Genomic DNA, 21505 nt, shown 5'->3' with positions numbered 1-21505 from the left:
ACAGAATAGGGGTGAGAGAAAGAAGAAAGTCTTGTGCAGCGAGACCACGGAAGGAGGGGAGGCATGCAGTTAGCAAGATCAGAAGAGCAGTTGGCATAAAAATAGCGGTAGAAGACAGCTAGATATGCAACATTGCGGCGGTGAGAGAGGGAGTGAAGACAGTCAGTTAGAGGAGAGGAGTTGATGAGACGAAAGGCTTTTGATTCCACCCTGTCTAGAAGAGCAGTATGAGTGGAACCCCCAGACACATGTGAAGCATACTCCATACATGGACGGATAAGGCCCTTGTACAGAGTTAGCAGCTGGGGGGGGTGAGAAAAACTGGCGGAGACGTCTCAGAACACCTAACTTCATAGAAGCTGTTTTAGCTAGAGATGAGATGTGAAGTTTACAGCTCAGATCATAAGTAAAGGACAGACCGAGGATGTTCAGTGTAGATGAGGGGGACAGTTGAGTGTCAAGAAGAGGGGATAGTTGTCTGGAAGGTTGTGTCGAGTTGATAGATGGAGGAATTGAGTTTTAGAGGCATTGAACAATACCAAGTTTGCTCTGCCCCAATCAGAAATTTTAGAAAGATCAGAAGTCAGGCGTTCTGTGGCTTCCCTGCATGATATGTTTACCTCCTGAAGGGTTGGACGTCTATGAAAAGACGTGGAAAAGTGCAGGGTGGTATCATCAGCATAGGAGTGGATAGGACAAGAAGTTTGGTTTAGAAAATCATTAATAAATAATAAGAAGAGAGTGGGTGACAGGACAGAACCCTGAGGAACACCACTGTTAATAGATTTAGGAGAAGAACAGTGACCGTCTACCACAGCAGCAATAGAATGGTCAGAAAGGAAACTTGAGATAAAGTTTTAGAGAGAAGGATAGAAACCGTAAGAGGGTAATTTGGAAATCAAAGCTTTGTGCCAGACTCTATCAAAGGCTTTTGATATGTCCAAGGCAACAGCAAAAGTTTCACCAAAGTCTCTAAAAGAAGATCACCAAGACTCAGTAAGGAAAGCCAGAAGATCACCAGTAGAGCGGTGATCAAGATCAGATAGAAGGTTGTGAAGTGATAGATGTTTAAGAATCTTCCTGTTGAGGATAGATTCAAAAACTTTAGATAAGCAGGAAATTAAAGCAATAGGACGATAGTTTGAGGGATTAGAGCGGTCACCCTTTTTAGGAAGAGGTTGAATGTAGGCAAACTTCCAGCAAGAAGGAAAGGTAGATGTTGACAGACAGAGCTGAAAGAGTTTGACTAGGCAAGGTGCAAGCACGGAGGCACAGTTTCGGAGAACAATAGGAGGGACCCCATCAGGTCCATAAGCCTTCCGAGGGTTTAGACCAGCGAGGGCATGGAAAACATCATTACGAAGAATTTTAATACGTGGCATGAAGTAGTCAGAGGGTGGAGGAGAGGGAGGAACAAGCCCAGAATCGTCCAAGGTAGAGTTTTTAGCAAAGGTTTGAGCAAAGAGTTCAGAGTTAGATGTGATAGCAGTGGTGCCATCTGGTTGAAGTAGAGGAGGAAAAGAAGAAGAAGCAAAGTTATTGGAGATATTTTTGGCTAGATGCCAGAAATCACGAGATGAGTTAGATCTTGAAAGGTTTTGACATTTTCTGTTAATGAAGGAGTTTTTGGCTAGTTGGAGAACAGATTTCGCATGGTTCCGGGCAGAAATATAAAGTGCAAGAGATTCTGGTGATGGAAGGCTTAAGTACCTTTTGTGGGCCACCTCTCTATTATGTATAGCACGAGAACAAGCTGTGTTAAACCAAGGTTTAGAAGGTTTAGGACGAGAAAAAGAGTGAGGAATGTACGCCTCCATGCCAGACACTATCACCTCTGTTATGCGCTCAGCACACAAAGATGGGTCTCTGACATGGAAGCAGTAGTCATTCCAAGGAAAATCAGCAAAATACCTCCTCAGGTCCCCCCAACTAGCAGAGGCAAAACGCCGGAGGCACCTTCGCTTAGGGGTATCCTGAGGAGGGATTGGAGTGATAGGACAAGATAAAGATATGAGATTGTGATCGGAAGAGCCCAACAGAGAAGAAAGGGTGACAGCATAAGCAGAAGGATTAGAGGTCAGGAAAAGGTCAAGAATGTTGGGCGTATCTCCAAGACAGTCAGAAATACGAGTAGGGTATTGCACCAATTGCTCTAAGTCATGGAGGATAGCAAAGTTGTAGGCTAGTTCACCAGGATGGTCAGTGAAGGGAGAGGAAAGCCAAAGCTGGTGGTGAACATTGAAGTATCCAAGAATGGAGATCTCTGCAAAAGGGAAGAGGGTCAGAATGTGCTCCACTTTAGAAGTTAAGTAGTCAAAGAATTTCTTATAGTCAGAGGAGTTAGGAGAGAGGTATACAGCACAGATAAATTTAGTATGAGAATGACTCTGTAGTCGTAGCCAGATGGTGGAAAACTCGGAAGATTCAAGAGCGTGGGCACGAGAGCAGGTTAAGTCATTGCGGACATAAACGCAGCATCCAGCTTTGGATCGAAAATGAGGATAGAGAAAGTAGGAGGGAACAGAAAAGGGGCTACTGTTAGTTGCCTCAGACACCTGAGTTTCAGTGAGGAAAAGAAGATGAGGTTTAGAAGAGGAGAGGTGGTGTTCTACAGATTGAAAATTAGATCTTAGACCGCGAATGTTGCAGAAGTTAATGAAGAAAAAGTTGAAGGGGGTGTCAAGACACTTAGGGTCGTCGACAGAAAGGCAGTCCGACCTGGAGACATTTATGGTCCCCTCCCCTGATGGGGACTCCGAGGCTGGTGTAGGAGTCGCCATGATTTTAAAATTTTTGAGTGAAGGGTGTGTGTGTTATTAGGTGCTTGTAGTTTTGTGTGGAGGAAGAGAGTTGTCTTTAGAGGGCAGGCTGTGACTGCCCCCTTGTGTTGTGAGACATTAAGGGAAACGTTCAGTGAGGTCACAGCTGGGTTTAGTGATAAGTTCACAGCACCCCCTGAACAGTGCTTTAGACCTCACTGGGAGTAATTATCGTTTCGTCAGGTGTCTACTGTGGCTAGGTGAGGATAGGTGTGTTTCTGTGTGGTTTGGTGTGATCAGAGTTTAGGTGACTTAGGTGATGTTAGGTGTGGTTAGGTGAGACATTTCTGCTTAGGTGAGATTTGGTATTGTTAGAAGAGGTTGGGTAAAGTTATTTGAGGTTAGATGTAGTCAAGTGAGGTTATGTAAGGTTAGTTGTCCTTAGGTATGTTTAAGTGATGTTAAGGTTATTTGTGAGTATGTGTTGTCAGGGGAGGTTATATAAGCTTAGCTGTGGTTAAGTGAGATTAGCTTAGGTTAGGAAACATAAGGTGATGTCAGATGAGGTTAAGTGAGGCTAGGTGAGGTTAGGTGTGGAAAGGTGTGGTTAGGTGAGGTTATTTGAAGGTCAGTGAGGTTAGGTGATCTTACTTGAGGTTACATTAGGTTAGATGTGCTAATGTGAGGTTAGATGAGGTTAGGTGTGCTTATGTTAGTTTAGGTGATGTTAGGTGAGGTTAGTTGAGGTTAGGTGTGCTAAAGTGTGGTTTGGTGAGGTTAGGTGATATGAGGTGTGCTTAAGTGAGATAGTTTAGATGTAAGTGAGTTAGTTAGTTAGTTAGCAGTAAGTGAGTTAGTTGATATTCGGTGAGGATCGGTGTATTTAGGCAAGGTTAAGTGATGTTAGTTTCCTTAAGGAAGGTTAGGGAAAGCTAGATGAGGTTTGGTGTCATTAAGAAAGGTTACATAAGACTATTTGAGGTTATGTGTGTTTTTTTTTTTTTTTATGTAGGAAGGATACTGGCCAAGGGCAACAAAAATCTAATAAAAAAAAATGCCCACTAAAATGCCAGTCCCTTAAAAGGGTCAAAGCAGTGGTCAAAAATTGGTGGATAAGTGTCTTGAAACCTCCCTCTTGAAGGAATTCAAGTCATAGGAAGGTGGAAATACAGAAGCAGGCAAGGAGTTCCAGAGTTTACCAGAAAAAGGGATGAATGATTGAGAATACTGGTTAACTCTTGTGTTAGAGAGGTGGACAGAATAGGGGTGAGAGAAAGAAGAAAGTCTTGTGCAGCGAGGCCGTAGAAGGAGGGGAGGCATGCAGTTAGCAAGATCAGAAGAGCAGTTGGCATGAAAATAGCGGTAGAAGACAGCTAGATATGCAACATTGCGGCGGTGAGAGAGGGGCTGAAGACAGTCAGTTAGAGGAGAGGAGTTGATGAGACGAAAAGCTTTTGATTCCACCCTGTCTAGAAGAGCAGTATGAGTGGAACCCCCCCAGACATGTGAAGCATACTCCATACATGGACGGATAAGGCCCTTGTACAGAGTTAGCAGCTGGGGGGGTGAGAAAAACTGGCGGAGACGTCTCAGAACACCTAACTTCATAGAAGCTGTTTTAGCTAAAGATGAGATGTGAAGTTTCCAGTTCAGATTATAAGTAAAGGACAGACCGAGGATGTTCAGTGTAGAAGACGGGGACAGTTGAGTGTCATTGAAGAAGAGGGGATAGTTGTCTGGAAGATTGTGTCGAGTTGATAGATGGAGGAATTGAGTTTTTGAGGCATTGAACAATACCAAGTTTGCCCTGCCCCAATCAGAAATTTTAGAAAGATCAGAAGTCAGGCGTTCTGAGGCTTCCCTGCGTGATATGTTTACCTCCTGAAGGGTTGGACGTCTATGAAAAGACGTGGAAAAGTGCAGGGTGGTATCATCAGCATAGGAGTGGATAGGACAAGAAGTTTGATTTAGAAGATCATTAATGAATAATAAGAAGAGAGTGGGTGACAGGACAGAACCCTGAGGAACACCACTGTTAATAGATTTAGGAGAAGAACAGTGACCGTCTACCACAGCAGCAATAGAACGGTCAGAAAGGAAACTTGAGATGAAGTTACAGAGAGAAGAATAGAAACCGTAGGAGGGTAGTTTGGAAATCAAAGCTTTGTGCCAGACTCTATCAAAAGCTTTTGATATGTCCAAGGCAACAGCAAAAGTTTCACCAAAGTCTCTAAAAGAGGATGACCAAGACTCAGTAAGGAAAGCCAGAAGATCACCAGTAGAGCGGCCTTGACGGAACCCATACTGGCGATCAGATAGAAAGTTGTGAAGTGATAGATGTTTAAGAATCTTCCTGTTGAGGATAGATTCAAAAACTTTAGATAAGCAGGAAATTAAAGCAATAGGACGGTAGTTTGAGGGATTAGAGCGGTCACCCTTTTTAGGAACAGGTTGAATGTAGGCAAACTTCCAGCAAGAAGGAAAGGTAGATGCTGACAGACAGAGCTGAAAGAGTTTGACTAGACAAGATGCAAGCACGGAGGCACAGTTTCGGAGAACAATAGGAGGGACCCCATCAGGTCCATAAGCCTTCCGAGGGTTTAGGCCAGCGAGGGCATGGAAGACATCATTACGAAGAATTTTAATACGTGGCATGAAGTAGTCAGAGGGTGGAGGAGAGGGAGGAACAAGCCCAGAATCGTCCAAGGTAGAGTTTTTAGCAAAGGTTTGAGCAAAGAGTTCAGCTTTAGAAATAGATGTGATAGCAGTGGTGCCATCTGGTTGAAGTAGAGGAGGGAAAGAGGAAGAAGCAAAGTTATTGGAGATATTTTTGGCTAGATGCCAGAAATCACGAGGGGAGTTAGATCTTGAAAGGTTTTGACATTTTCTGTTAATGAAGGAGTTTTTGGCTAGTTGGAGAACAGACTTGGCATGGTTCCGGGCAGAAATATAAAGTGCATGAGATTCTGGTGAAGGAAGGCTTAAGTACCTTTTGTGGGCCACCTCTCTATCATGTATAGCACGAGAACAAGCTGTGTTAAACCAAGGTTTAGAAGGTTTAGGACGAGAAAAAGAGTGAGGAATGTACGCCTCCATGCCAGACACTATCACCTCTGTTATGCGCTCAGCACACAAAGACGGGTCTCTGACACGAAAGCAGTAGTCATTCCAAGGAAAATCAGCAAAATACCTCCTGAGGTCCCTCCAACTAGCAGAGGCAAAACGCCAGAGGCACCTTCGCTTAGGGGGATCCTGAGGAGGGATTGGAGTGATAGGACAAGATAAAGATATGAGATTGTGATCGGAGGAGCCCAAAGGAGAAGAAAGGGTGACAGCATAAGCAGAAGGATTAGAGGTCAGGAAGGTCAAGAATGTTGGGCGTATCTCCAAGACGGTCAGGAATACGAGTAGGGTGTTGCACCAATTGCTCTAGGTCATGGAGGATAGCAAAGTTGTAGGCTAGTTCACCAGGATGGTCAGTGAAGGGAGAGGAAAGCCAAAGCTGGTGGTGAACATTGAAGTCTCCAAGAATGGAGATCTCTGCAAAAGGGAAGAGGGTCAGAATGTGCTCCACTTTGGAAGTTAAGTAGTCAAAGAATTTCTTATAGTCAGAGGAGTTAGGAGAGAGGTATACAGCACAAATAAATTTAGTATGAGGATGACTCTGTAGTCGTAGCCAGATGGTGGAAAACTCGGAAGATTCAAGAGCGTGGGCACGAGAGCAGGTTAAGTCATTGCGCACGTAAACGCAGCATCCAGCTTTGGATCGAAAATGAGGATAGAGAAAGTAGGAAGGAACAGAAAAGGGGCTACTGTCAGTAGCCAGATGGTGGAAAACTCGGAAGATTCAAGAGCGTGGGCACGAGAGCAGGTTAAGTCATTGCGGACATAAACGCAGCATCCAGCTTTGGATCGAAAATGAGGATAGAGAAAGTAGGAGGGAACAGAAAAGGGGCTACTGTCAGTTGCCTCAGACACCTGAGTTTCAGTGAGGAAAAGAAGATGAGGTTTAGAAGAGGAGAGGTGGTGTTCTACAGATTGAAAATTAGATCTTAGACCGCGAATGTTGCAGAAGTTAATGAAGAAAAAGTTGAGGGGGGTGTCAAGACACTTAGGGTCGTCGACGGAAAGGCAGTCCGACCTGGGGACATTTATGGTCCCCTCCCCAGATGGGGACTCCAAGGCTGGTGTAGGAGTCGCCATGATTTTAAAATTTTTGGAGTGAAGGGTGTGTGTGTTATTAGGTGCTTGTAGTTTTGTGTGGAGGAAGAGAGTTGTCTTTAGAGGGCAGGCTGTGACTACCCCCTTGTGTTGTGAGACACAAAGGGAAACGTTCAGTGAGGTCACAGCTGGGTTTAATGATAAGTTCACAGCACCCCCTGAACAGTGCTTTAGACCTCACTGGGAGTAATTATCGTTTCGGCAGGTGTCTAGGTGATGCTAGGTGTGGCTGTTTGAGGAAAGTTTTTTTTTTAGTTGTGGTTAGCAAAGGTTAGATGAGATTATGTGAGGTTACATAATCTTTTTTGTTTTGGTGAGATTAGGTGTCAATATATAAGGATAGTTGAGGTGAAGTGGAGGTTAAATTAGGTTAGGTGAGGTTAGCTGAGTTTAGTTGATTTTAGGGAAGGTTAGGTGATGTTAGGTATGTTAAAGTGAGGTTAGGTGACGTTAAGTATGGTCAGGTGTTGATAGGTCAAGTTATATAATGTTAGGTAAAGTTAGGTGAGGGAAAGTAAGGTTTTGTGAGGCTATGTCATGTTAAATGTCGTTAAATGGGATTAGGTGTAGATAGGCGAGGTTAGACGAGGTTATCTGAAGTTAGGCGATGTTATGGGAGGTAAGGTATTTTTAGGGGACGTTAAGTGAGGTCAGGTGTGGTTATTTGTGATTAGATGAGGTTAGATGAGTTTAGGTGTCATTAGGTGAAGTTAAGGACTTAGGTGATGTCAGGTTAAGTTAAGTGAGGTTAGTATATTTTATATGAGGTTAAATGTGGTTACATGACGATAGTCGAGGTTATTTGTGTCTAGTTGATGTTAGGTGTGCTTAGGTTGAAATTGGGTGATGTTAAGTGAGGTTAGAAGAGGTTAGGTGAGGTTAGGTGTGGTTAGCTATGTATAAGAGAGGTTATGTGGGGTTATAGGAGGTTAGGTGTGGTTAGGTGTGGTTAGTTGATGTTAGGTGTGGTTTGGAGTAGTTAGCTGAGGTTAGGTGAGGTTACACGTGGTTAGGAGATGTTGGGTGAGGTTAGGTGATGTTAGGTGAGCTTAGGAGTTCTTATGTTGGGTTAAGTGAGGTTAGTTGTGTTTAGGTGAGGTTAGGTGAGGTTCAGTGTGGTTAGGTAAGTTTATGTGACATTATGTATGTTTAGTTGGTGATAGGTAAAGTTAGGTGAGGTTCAGTGTGGTTAGGTGAGGTTAGGTGACCTTATGTATGGTTAGTTGATGATGGGTGAGGTTAGGTGTTGTTAGATAAGGTTAGGTGAGTAAGTTAGTTAAGTAAGGTTAAGTAAAGGTTGAATGAGGATAGCTGTGGTGAGGTAAGTTTTGGTGGTGTTGGGTATAGTTAGGTGAGGTTTTCTGGGGTTTAAGTGAGGTTAGGTATGGTTATGGTAGGTTACATTAGTTTAGGTGAGGTTATGTGAAGTTAGGTGAGGTTAGGTATGGTTAGGTAAGGTTAGTTGAGGTTATGTGAGGTTAGATGTGATTAAATGAAGTTAGTTATGGATATGTGAGGTTAGGAGAAGGTATGTGAGGTTAGGTGAGGTTGTGTGAGGTTAGGTGTGATCAGGTGAGGATATGTTAGATTAGGTAAGGTTAGGTGATGTTCCATGTCCTTAGGTGAGGTTAAGTGAGATTATGAGTGGTTAGTTGTGGATTGTTGAAGTTAGATGAGGTTAGGTATGGTTAGGTCAAGTTAAGTGAGGTTAAGTAAGGGAAGGTGAGGTTAAGTGAGGTTAGATGATATTACCTGATGTTAGGATAGGTAAGGTGAGGGTATGTCATGTTATGTCAGGTTACTTAGGTTAGAAGAGGTTAGGTGAGGTTAAGTGTAGTTTTCGTGATATTAGATGATGTTAGGTGTGGTTAGTAAGGTTAGGTAAAGTTAGGTGAATTAGGTGATGTTACATGAGGTTAGGAGAGGGTAAGAAAGGTTAGGTTAGGTTAGGTGTTGTTAAGTGATGTTAGAGTTATGTGAATTTAGGTGAAGTTAGGTGAAATAAGATGTGCTTAAGTGAGATTTGGTGAGGTTAGGAGAGGCTAGGTAAGGTTAGGTGAGATTAGATGTGGTTAAGAGAGGTTAGGTGAGGTTAGGTGAGGTTAAGTGTATTTAGGTGTTGTTAGTTGAGAATATGTGTGTTTAGTTAAGATTAGGTGAGGTTACATGTAGTTAGGTGAAGATAGGTGAAGTTAAAAGATATAAGGGAAAATTAGGAGAGGTTATGTGAGGTCAGATGTGGTTAGGAGAGTTTAGGTGAAGTTAGGTAAGTTTAGTTGAGGTTAGGTGAGATTAAGTGTGATTAATTGAAGTTAGGTGAGGTTAGGTGTGGTTAGGTGTTGTTAACTGAGATTAGGTGAGGTTAGGTAAAGTTAAATGAGGCTAGGAGAGGTTAGGTGTGGTTATCTGTGATTAAATGTGGTTAAGTTTGGTTATGTGAGAATTGTTAAGGAGGTAAACATTTCACGCAGGGAAGCCATAGAACGCTTGACTTCTGATCTTTCTAAAATTTCTGATTGGGGCAGAGCAATCTTGGTATTGTTCAATGCCTCAAAAACTCAATTCCTCCATCCATCAACTCGACACAACCTTCCAGACAACTATCTCCTCTTCTTCAATGACACTCAACTGTCCCCGTCTTCTACACTGAACATCCGCGGTCTGTCCTTTACTTATAATCTGAACTGGAAACTTCACATCTCATCTCTAACTAAAACAGCTTCTATGAAGTTAGGCATTCTGAGACGTCTCTGCCAGTTTTTCTCACCTCCCCCAGCGGCTAACTCTGTACAAGGGTCTTATCCGTCCATGTATTGAGTATGCTTCACATGTCTGGGGGGGTTACACTCATACTGCTCTTCTAGACAGGCTGGAATCAAAAGTTTTTTGTCTCATCGACTCCTCTCCTCTAACTGACTGTCTTCAGCCTCTTTCTCACCGCCACAATGTTGCATATCTAGTTGTCTTCTACCGCTATTTTCATGCTAACTGCTCTTCTGATCACGCTAACTGCATGCCTCCCCTTCTCCCGCGGCCACGCTGCACAAGACTTTCTTCTTTCTCTCACCCCTATTCTGTCCACCTCTCTAACGCAAGAGTTAACCAGTATTCTCAATCATTCATCCCTTTCCCTGGTAAACTCTGGAACTCCTTGCCTGCTTCTGTATTTCCACCTTCCTATGACTTGAATTCCTTCAAGAGGGAGGTTTCAAGACACTTTTTCATCAATTTTTGACTACTGCTTTGACCCTTTTATGGGACTGGCATTTCAGTGGGCATTTTTTTTATTGATTTTTGTTGCCCTTGGCCAGTGTCCTTCCTACATAAAAAAAAAAAAAAAATGTGGAATTAACTAATGTTATGTGACTTAGGTGAGGTTAGTGGAGGTTAGGTGTTCTTAGGAGAGGTTAAGTAAGGTTAGGAGACGTTTGGTAAGGTTATATGAGGTTATGTGTGGTTAAGTGTGGTTAGGAGAGGCTAGGTGAAGTTTGAGAATGTTATTTATGGTTAGTTATTGTTAGTTGATATTGGGTAATGTTAGGTGTGATTAGGTGTTGTTAAGAGAGGTTAGGTGAGATTAGGTGTGAAGTTAGCTGAGGTTAAGGGATGGTAGGTAATGGTAATTGAAGTTGGGTTAGGTTACGTGTCGTGAGGTTAAAAAATATTATCTGAGGTTAGGAGACGTTAGGAGAGGTTAGGTTAGGCTAATTGAGGTTAGGTGTGGATTGGTGTTTTTTAGGTAAGGTTAGGGTATGTTCAGTAGGTTTGGTTATGTGAGGTTAGGTTACTGGTGCCTCACCTGACTCAAGTGGTTTCCAAAAGACAGAAATGAATGGCTCACTTATAACCTCTTTGCATTTCTTAAGTACTCTAGAACACATTTCACCTGGTTCTGGTGTATTGAACTTTTTTTTTTATCCAATCTATCTCCTGTTCCACTATCTCTTTAGCTAAGGTATTATATGTCAGCTTCTTATTCTCATCTGCTCTAAATATCTGTTCACTATTTGGCATATCCTGTATGTTTTCCTGGTTAAAGACAGTTAAGAAATACTCATTCCAAATTTTACTAATCTCCCCCTCAGAACTAACCACCTCGCCATCTGCTGCCTTTAATGGACTTATAGTATCCTTATTCATCGTCCTGTATACCTGATAAAATCTCTTGGAGTCTGTTTCCGCCAGGAGGCTATCTTTAATTCATATTTGCCCTTAGCTTTCCTCATTAACCTCTTGACTGTTTTACGTTAGGTTAGGTTACGTGAGGTATGGTGAGGTTAAGTATGGATAGGTGTGGTTAGGTTTGGGTAGAAGTTACGTGAGGTTAGGTTGGGTTATGTTTGGTTAGGTGAGGTTTGTTGTGGAGGTTAGGTGAGGTGAGTCTATGTGTAGTTAGGAGACATTAGGTGAGGTTGGATGAGGTTAGGTTTGGTTAGGTGTGATTAGGCGATGTTAGGAGAATTATGTGTGTTTAGGTGAGGTTAAGTGAGGTCAGGTGTAATTATGTGAGGTTACATGAGGTTTTGTTATGTTATGAGAGGTTAGGTGAAGTTCGTGAGGTTATGTAAGGTTAATAGCGTTAGGTGAATTTACTTCAGGTTATGTAGATTAGGTGATCGTTAGAGGTTAGTTAGGTTGTTGTTGGAAGAAGTTTTGAAAAGCTAGGTGACGTTAGGTGAGGTTCGGTGATGTTATGTGAGGTTAGGTATTGTTAGGTGAGATTAGGTGAGGTTGGGTGAGGTTAGGTGTGGTTAGGTGAGGTTATGTAAGATTATTGTGGTTAGTTGAAGATAGTTGAAGTTAGTTGAGGTTAGGTTAGGTTAAGTGAGGTTAGATAAGGTTAAGTAATGTTAGGTGACATTTGTTGAGGTTAGGGGAGGTTAGGTGAGGTTCAGAGTGCAGACATTCCTCCTCCAGTCACTTGCACCAGTCCATCCATGTACTTCTGTCTTGGTCTTCCTTGTGGTCTCTTGCCTTCTATTTTACCAGTTAGAGATAGATGTTCCAGTCCCTCTCTTCTCATAACATGGCCCAGGAAGTGCATCTGTCTACTCCTAACCGTACTCATCAACTCTCTTCCAACACCCACCCCTTGCAGCACTTCTTCATTTGTTCTTTCTGTCCAAGATATCTTAAGCATCCTCCTCCAGAACCACATCTCAGCTGCTTGCAGTCTTTTGTTCATCTGCCTTTCTCATTGTCCAGGACTCACAGCCATACAACAAAACCGACCATATAAAACATTTCACAAACCTTTTACTTAAGAACATAAGAACATAAGAAATAAGGGAAGCTGCAAGAAGCGACCAGGCTTACACGTGGCAGTCCCTGTATGGAACACACCTACCTGTTTCCATCTGTTATCCCCATCCATAAACTTGTCTAATATTCTCTTAAAGCTCTCTAGTGTCCTAGCACTAACTACATGATTACTGAGTCCGTTCCACTCATCTACCACTCTATTTGCGAACCAATTTTTTCCTATCTCCTTCCTAAACCTAATTTTTTTAAGCTTGAACCCGTTATTTTTTGTTCTACCCTGGTTGCTGATCCTAAGAATTTTGCTTACATCTCCCTTGTTATAACCCTTATACCACTTAAAGACTTCTATCAGGTCCCCTCTTAACCTACGTCTCTCTAGAGAATGTAAATTTAATAGCTTCAACCTCGCCTCGCAAGGAATACTCCTCATCCCCTGTATCCTTTTAGTCATTCTCCTCTGTACTGATTCTAATAGACCTATATCTTTCCTGTAATGTGGGGACCAGAACTGCACAGCGTAGTCTAGATGAGGTCTGACCAGTGCCAAGTATAACTTTAATATTACTTCTACTTTTAACACTCCTAAAAATGAATCCTAGTTCTCTATTTGCCTTGTTTCTGGCTTCTATGCATTGTTTTCCTAGACGGAGTTAAGAGCTAACTATAACTCCTAAATCTTTCTCGTACCCTGTACCTACCAGAGTTTGGTTGTTTAATGTGTACCTATTGTGTGGGTTTCCTCTACCTACGCTAAACACTTTGCATTTATTGATATTAAATTGCATTTGCCATCTATCCGTCCATTCATTCATTCTATCTAAGTCTGCCTGCAAGGCGATGGCATCCGATTCTGACCTAATTAATCTACTTATCTTTGTGTCATCCGCAAATTTACTAACATCACTACTAATTCCACTATCCAAGTCATTGATATATATTTGAAATAACAATGGCCCTAATACTGATCCCTGTGGCACCCCACTAATTACATGACCCCACTCGGATTTCGAGCCGTTTATTACCACTTTCTGTCGCCTGTCGCTAAACCATGACCCTATCCAGCCTAACACCTTCCCATCTATCCCGTGTGCCCTAACCTTTCTCAAGAGCCTTTGATGGGGTACCTTGTCGAATGCTTTACTAAAGTCCAGATATAAGATATCATAGCTATCACCATTATCTACTGCCTCGTACACCTTACTGTAAAAACTTAACAAGTTTGTCAGGTAAGACTTCCCCTTCGTGAAGCCATGCTGTGACTGATTTATCAAGTTATGTTTGTTTGAATGTTTCCTAATGTTCCTCGCTATTATTGACTGTAACATTTTACCTACAACTGAAGTTAAGCTGACAGGTCTATAATTAGACGCTAAAGTTTTATTTCCTTTCTTAAAGATGGGTACTACATTAGCCTGCCTCCACATTACTGCTATCTCACCCGACTCCAGTGATTTCCTAAAGACAGAAACTAACGGGTCACTAATATTGTTACCTTACGTCTCCTCATGGACTTTGCCAGAAGAAGAAAGAAAAAAATTTGTTACTTTTTTTCGATTTTAGGAAAGCGTATGATTTAGTGCCAAGACATATATTAATAAGAATTCTAATGCGCCTTGGGTGTGGAATGGTGATGCTGACTGTCGTCTGTGCCATGTACAGTATGACAGAGAGTATCATTGGCACCGCTATGTTCGTGGCCACAATCGAGGTCCGCCAGGGCTCTCCCACATCCTGTCTGTTATTTATTATATATGTAAATGATCTTATTAAGCTTATTAAGGATAACTGTAATGATGATGGCTTCTTGAAATGGTTACACATAATTATTGTAATGGATGACACTGTTTTATTGTCAACTACCAGAGAAAGAATGATTCAAAAACTGTCTCTTATGAATAAGTTTTGTGATGATTACGGAATGGAAGTCAATGAGGCAAAAACAATTTTTTTTGTGATAAATGGCACGATCGAGGACAAAGAAATCGTACGCATAGGTGACCTGAAGGTGGAGCCGTGCAGCCAGTACATGTACTGGCTGCACCCTTCACTGCTGATGGGTCCGTGTCGTCGTCAGTGAAGGCCCACGCCACTGCTAAAATGGCTCATGTCACGAAATTTATATCGTTCCTAAAGAAAAATAATGATATTCCATTCCATGTCAAAAAACGAGTGTTTGAAGCCTGTGTAATGTCAGCTATACTGTATGGGTGTGAGTCCTGGCTGAACGCTGACTTGAGACCGGTGATGAAATTATATAATTGGGCATTAAAATATTTATTGGGAGTACGATTATCTACATGAAATGATGTATGTTATACCGAGTCTGGTTGTCCCCCATTGCCCGCTTTAGTAAAGAGTAGACAGAGAAACTTCTTTGGTAAGATGTGGAACGAGAGGTCGTCAATGGATGATGATCCCTTGGTTCTCTCTGTAAAAACTGTTATGGAAAGTCAATATAGGATACGTAATTACGTCAGTGATTTGTTGTATGCCAACACTGACGACATATGTGAGGGAGTTAATGAGCTGAGAGCAAATCTCCTTAATTCAACCTCTTCCAGACGAATTGTATATAAAGATATAAACCCTAGTTTGTCAGTTCACTCTGTGTATAGTACGAAATGTAACGTCAGTGAGCACCATCGTGTTGCCTTCACTCGGTTCCGGGTGTCGGCACATTCGCTGGCAATTGAAGTTGGAAGGTGAAACAGAAATGGTAAAGGAAGATTGCCAGTAGAGGACAGGACATGTGTGTGTGGTCAGATACAAACAGAGGTACATGTGGTTCAATATTGTACATTAACACAACAATTAAGAGACACCTACAATTTTTCCGCTGTTGCTGAGGTGTTCTCAGATAAGTATAGTGATGCTCTGATATGTGAGATAATTTATAAGATCTTGATAGTATATCAATAGCTTTTTTGTGTGTAAATAATACTTTTTATGTAGTTAATTAGGGGATGTTTAATTGTGATTTAACTAATTTTAATATTTTTTTTCTTGTGTGTATTGATGCGTGTGTAATTAAGTTTTGGATTACTTTTACTTGAGATTTACCTTTTTAGAATAGTTTTTATTTACAACTTTTTTTTTTATATTAGGTTAGTTTGATTAAGTTTTAAGTTAATGTTTTTGAATGTTATTCCCTTTTATTTTGTTTAGTACGCATGTAAATTGTTACAGTTTATTTGAAGTCTATTTTGAAGATTATTTTTTTTACAGGATATTTTTTTTTTGCAGTTTTCTCAGTTGAAAAGTAGTGTTTTATTGATTTTTTACGTAAATAATTTAGTTCCTTTTCTTTCTTCTTTCGGTTAACTGCTAGCAGCGATGCATTACAGCGATGTATTATTATTGAAATATGAAGTTTATGGGCATATATGAGGAATTATTTGTCATTTTTTTATGAACCAGTCGTATGTTATTAAGTGTAAATTTATAAGGGATGTTGATGGTCAATAAACAATAATAATAATGATATGTGGATACAAGAGCTAGATACAGATTAGGAGATATAGAAACAGACTGGGTAAAGAGTCAGAGGGGGTGTTAGGCAAGGCTGTTTTTTATCACTAACCATTTTTAGCTTGTACACAGAAGAGTTAGCACCCAGAATGAGAAGAATGAATGTGGGGAGTGAGTGTGGGGAATGTTAAGATGTGTGTGCTTTTTTGTCCAGATGATGTAGTGGTTATGACTGAATCGGCAGATGAGCCTCAAAGTTTGTTTGTTGTTGTAGATGGGTATGGAAGGGACTTTGGTGTGAGATTTAGCAGTGAGAGAAGCAAGGACATGATTGTGAATAAGTTAGAGGATGAGAGAAATTAAGTTTGGAGACCGACAGGGAATGAGCTGCAACAGACAGATGAATACAAGTAGCTGTGTGCGTGGATGAGTCCGAATGGCTGTGTGAAGGTAAATAATGAAAAGATGAGCATTCTGGACGGGTGGATGGGTCGTCTAGGAAGTGCAGCAAGGATGAGAGTGAGTAAAAATGACGCGCTACGAGAAGTTAGGAAGAGCGTGGCTGTTCCGAGCATTGTGTATGTTATGGATGTGATTGTGTGGAATGAGAATGTACTGATAAATTTAAAAGTAAGACAGAGTACAGTAGCAAGAATGGCACTGAATGCACCAAGGTATGCTGCGGTAGAGGCTTTGAGAGGGGAAAATGGGAAGGAGTACTTTTAGAGAGTCATGCAAAAGCAGCCTTGAGGTACAAAGGTAGATTAGAGCGAAAGGATGATGGCAGACTAGTGAAAAAAGGTGTTTCTGTGGAATGTTAGGAACACCAGGTTTGAAGGGAGGCATGTAGAGATTGACTGGAGTATGATTGTCAGAAATGAGAAGGCTTAGTATGGGATGTAAGAAAGTGGAAAAGTGAGACAGAGTAGTGAAGTATGTGGGATTGAGTGAAATGAAGAGTAAGATGGAACAAAAGAGTGCTTAGGAGTGGTATAGAGAGAAAGAGGCCACAATGTATGAAAAGTGGTATGAGGGAAGCCTGAGTGGTGATCATCTCTTCCGAGCGAGGGCGCAGTGTATGGTTGTGAACGTAAGGAGTTACAGATGGTCTGAGTCCCATAGCAACGTGTGCCATGGGAGAGGATGTGACAGTGGAGAAGATGGTGCTGAACTGTGTAAAGTATGCCACAGACAGATATGAGATGATACAAGTGGTGCTGAGGGAAATGGGGCATACCAGAGTGGAGAAGACAAGAAGGGAATGGATGGTGTTGCTGCTGGGACTGTGTGGGAGACAATGAAAGGATGATTGAGGCTGTGGAAGAGTTCCTGGAGAACAAGTAACGCTCTAGATATGGAAACCAGTGTTGTGATTGATGCTGTATGACTCTACATGCCATTTTCTGTTTGTCGTTCATTGTTTTCCCCACAGGAGTGCCGATGTAAAGGACTGGCTTGTGAGAAATCCTGAGCCTCCTGTAAGATCAAGACCAAGATCAAGATAGGGCCTTCCGTAGGTCCGCTTTCTGAAGCACAGTGTCAACATGTCTCCTCTAATTTAAAAAGTAAGCTCTGTGTGGCGTACTTCCTAAAAGTGCACAAAGGACTTTTCTTCTCTTTTAGGGTCCCTTCCATTTCTTCATTGCCATGATACACTGGCAGCACTGCCAGAGTCCATCTCTGTCTAAGCACCTCCTCCCTTGCCACCACCACGCTGGTTCAACTGTGGCTCCCACAACTGCCCTTCTAAAAAGTGTGCCTCTGTGTCGCTCACATCTACAACACTTGACGCTGAACCTTTCCATCGCCTCTTCATTCTACACAAGCTAGTACTGTGCAGCCTTTCTGCACCGCACCTCCGCTACGTTCACTAGGCTGTGCTTCAAGTGAGACGGGCTTTTAAGGAGGTTTTGACTCTTCTAGTGACAGATTAACTTTTTTTTTTTACGTTATTTACAGGAAAAACACCAAAAAAAAACCCAGCCAATCGCTAACAGAGTTGGTGAGGGCAGAGGCTTTCACAATACTGGCACTGTCATTGCTTCAACTGACTGTCTACTGCCCCAGTCATATTCTCCTCTGCTGTCTTCCTCACCATCTTGCTGCCTCACCTATGCCATTCTTCGTCAAGTCTAGTTTCTCCTTTCTTTTGCACCGTTCCTTATCTTTCCTGCAAGGCAAATTTCCGTCAACACTAAGTGTCTTTTTTAACCCAGCTCTGCTATCCTGCGGTGCTTCTATCACTTATGTACTTAATACACAGAGGGGTCACTCAAACATTGCTACAACGTAAATCCCTTTGCTCCTCCTCTCACAAAATTTTGCGTTTCACTAATTTCATTATGTTGTTATTCATCAGCCACCTAAACAAGCGGTGCAACCATTACATTTGTCACTCCCATGGCTTTGCAAGTATCTAGATCCTCCCTGCTTTTTTTCCAGTTCTGAAGCACATCCCTTTTTTTTCAATTCCCTCAATGATGACAGTAATGCCTGACAGTTTTAAGCGCAGTGCATCCCATTAGTGGCATTGGTGCAGTCACCCCTTCCGTCAACGCAGTCTTCGAGGAGATCAACGCAGTGACGGTGACTAAAGCAAACTTACAAAGTCTTGTTCACATTTTTTTTATATTGCATTTTTCTATTGCATTTAATCGTGGCACGCCTCAGGATGGAGTGCACCCTCCCTGCACATATGCTGCCATGCATAGCCGCCTCCTCCTCTCCATGAAGCACCTCCTGCACCGCTGGCCTCTCCATCGACAACTTCTTCCATACATTAGGTTAACAATAACAATTGTAGTTATAATTATAATATTGTTGAATATATTATTATTATTAATAAAAATATTGATGGAAATAAAGAAAGTAATGATTATAGGTAATAAAAATGATAATTAAAATGACACTAATGAAAATTAAAACAATTATTATGTTAGTAACAATAATAATAATAATAATAATAATAATAATAATAATAATAATAATAATAATAATAATAATAATAATATGTTGGCGTGGTAGCCGGGCGGGTGGCGAGGCCTAGTGGAGCAGGGGTGGAGGTGATGTGCGATGAGTGGAGTTTGCTTGCTTTGTGCATCCGTGGTTTTTTTTTTTATTTATTTATTTATTTATTTATTTTTTTGTTCTGGAGTTTGCATCAAGTTTAGGTATACAGAACTACCAGTGCTAATATATATATATATATATATATATATATATATATATATATATATATATATATATATATATATATATATATATATATATATATATATATATATATATATATATATATATATATGTATATATATATATATATATATATATATATATATATATATATATATATATATATATATATATATATATATATATATATATATATATATATATATATATATATATATATATATATATATATATATATATATATATATATATATATATATATATATATATATATATATATATTCTGGTGTAGTACTGCACTTAGTGAGGAATGGTGACATGGGCTTGCGAGGGTTATATATGCAAATGCTTTCACTATATTTAAACATAAGTGCATATTTGTCACTTTCTTTTCTTTAACACGATATATTTTTTGAGTTCTTATGTGTTTATGATGGGTATTCCACACACGTAATATTATTCTTAATCATAGTTTCTTGTAATTGTCATAGTGAGCAATTTAAAACAGGTTTTGAGCAGGATTAGGGTGCACACTTCGTAAGCGTCAGTCGTACACTCAGTTTATACGGTGTAAGGAAGTGTATTGGTACCTTATACACCAAAAACTTGTCTGCCTGTTTTCTTTCCATGTTCTATAAATAGCACATTACCACTTACAGTTAATGAAAGAAATGTACCGGTGGTTTTCTGTCTTGTTAAGGATTATGTTGGTACAGTGTTTCATAGAAAAGTGCCACTCAGCCACAACTTTTATGTAAAAGTAAGTCTTTGTAGTTATTACACCACTGCACAAAACTTATGTCATTTCCCTGTAGATTTTCTTGGTATTTTATTCCAGTATACTCAAGCCCACGGGTGATTTCTTTAATTGATTTACAGGCCTCACGTACACTTTTTTCTTTGTCAGTGTCATACTGTATTTGCAATGATCAGTGAACTGCTGGCTGATGCAGGTTTAGTCTTCTCTTGGGGACTTATTGTCTGCATGCTGACAGCTTGGATCAGCAGAGGAGTCGACACCACACAGCTCTGCGCTCTTCCCCTGTGACTCAGCAACACTGCGCTGACACTGTCTGTCAGATGAAGGAAGGAGACAGCAAGCGAGGGGTTGAGGCTTCAGGGAGTTTTGACTCGTTAAGCAGGTAATGTTCTTGTTTAGAATAAAAACACTTGAAAGAAAAGTAATTTCAGTTCAGAATTCCCATGAAATGAAAGTACAAAAAAGCACATAGAAGGCTTTGTGTTAACACTGATTGTAGATGCAGTTATGGTAGAATATTTGCGGGAAAAAGAAGCTGTGTATAAAAAGAAGCTACATATTAAGTGTCTTGTTGGGATGCTGTGCTTCTACGTCGCACAACCTTGTTGCGCCCCTCATCTATAACACTGGCTTTTGTGGGTTCAAAGGAAAGCTTGGATTTTGTTTTTTCAAATTTTTGCTTAATATATATATATATATATATATATATATATATATATATATATATATATATATATATATATATATATATATATATATATATATATATATATATATATATATATATATATATATATATATATATATATATATATATATATATATATATATATATATATATATATATATCCTCAAGCAATCATATGCAACTTCCGACAATAACGAAAAAAAATGTTGTTTCATCTCTCTTTAGATAAATTCCATTAAAAATCTCGAACACTTCACATTACACTTCCGATTCAAATCATTTGACATGTTTAATACTCAATGATAAATCACATCCTACACAAACCTCGCAACTAACATTCAATGAGGAACACATCCTACACCTACCCAATCCCTCTCTGTCAATATATATCACCAACATTTTACTATGACTGCATTACAACTGTCTGGCTTTACTTACTGGTACTGAGACAGGCGGCTTGCCCATCCTGACCCTCTTTGGTCTGACAGCTCTGTCTAGCTTATCTCTCTGTCTGCTTCTGTCTATTCCCTTCTTCTACACCTCATAATATACACGTGAGGTTAGAGCGACCTTTTGCCCCAAGAAGGCTTCCGTTTCTGTAAGGTTTATTTTCCAATACTTCAATCACACAGTTCATTTTCCTGTATCTTTCAATAAGGTTGATTTTCAAGTAACTATATTTATCTCCCCGTACTTCGATCATACAGTTTATTTTTCCTTAACTTCCAATAAGGTTCATTCTCGAGTACCTTTGGTAATCGCATCTTCTAGTCAGGAACAAGGAGGCGGCGACTCCTATGGTGTTCTTTCTGTCCATGTTGTCCTCGTTATCAGATCCCGTTGACTTCTGCTCTAACCGTGTACTAATTCAGTGATACCTAGGTATCTCTTCTTGTAATCTTGTATTAATCTCCGGCTATGTTAGTCTTGTGATGACTCACCGCATCTCTTCGGTGGTCACGTCACGTCTCTTATCTATCAAGGTGGTGATAGCTTCTTGGTATATGCTTTCGTTTTTATCATCGTCTTCCCTCATTTATTCTTTCTACTTCTTATTTCCTTTTTTATTTCTTATTTTTTTATATATTTTTTTTTAATTTTTCTCTCTTGTTACGTGTTTCTTTTCTTCTTGTTTTTTTTTTTTTTTTTTTTTGC

At 40.4% G+C, this 21505-nt stretch overlaps 1 long non-coding RNA gene across 3 annotated transcripts in view; it reads left to right on the top strand.

Annotated features, from left to right (window-relative positions):
• LOC135095215 (uncharacterized) overlaps positions 1-21505 on the top strand; it is a 41760-nt gene that overhangs the window by 9064 nt on the left and 11191 nt on the right. For all 3 annotated transcript variants that reach the window (XR_010264141.1, XR_010264139.1, XR_010264140.1), the window contains exons 2-4: positions 17143-17275; positions 18381-18493; positions 19898-20044. This is a non-coding gene — a long non-coding RNA (uncharacterized LOC135095215). The remainder of the gene's footprint in view (positions 1-17142; positions 17276-18380; positions 18494-19897; positions 20045-21505) is intronic.

The sequence above is a fragment of the Scylla paramamosain genome, chromosome 48 (genome assembly GCF_035594125.1).
Source record: "Scylla paramamosain isolate STU-SP2022 chromosome 48, ASM3559412v1, whole genome shotgun sequence".
NCBI classification, from domain to species: Eukaryota; Metazoa; Arthropoda; class Malacostraca; order Decapoda; family Portunidae; genus Scylla; species Scylla paramamosain.
Note: the sequence above shows the minus strand (reverse complement) of the source record. Positions and strands in the feature narration are given on the sequence as shown.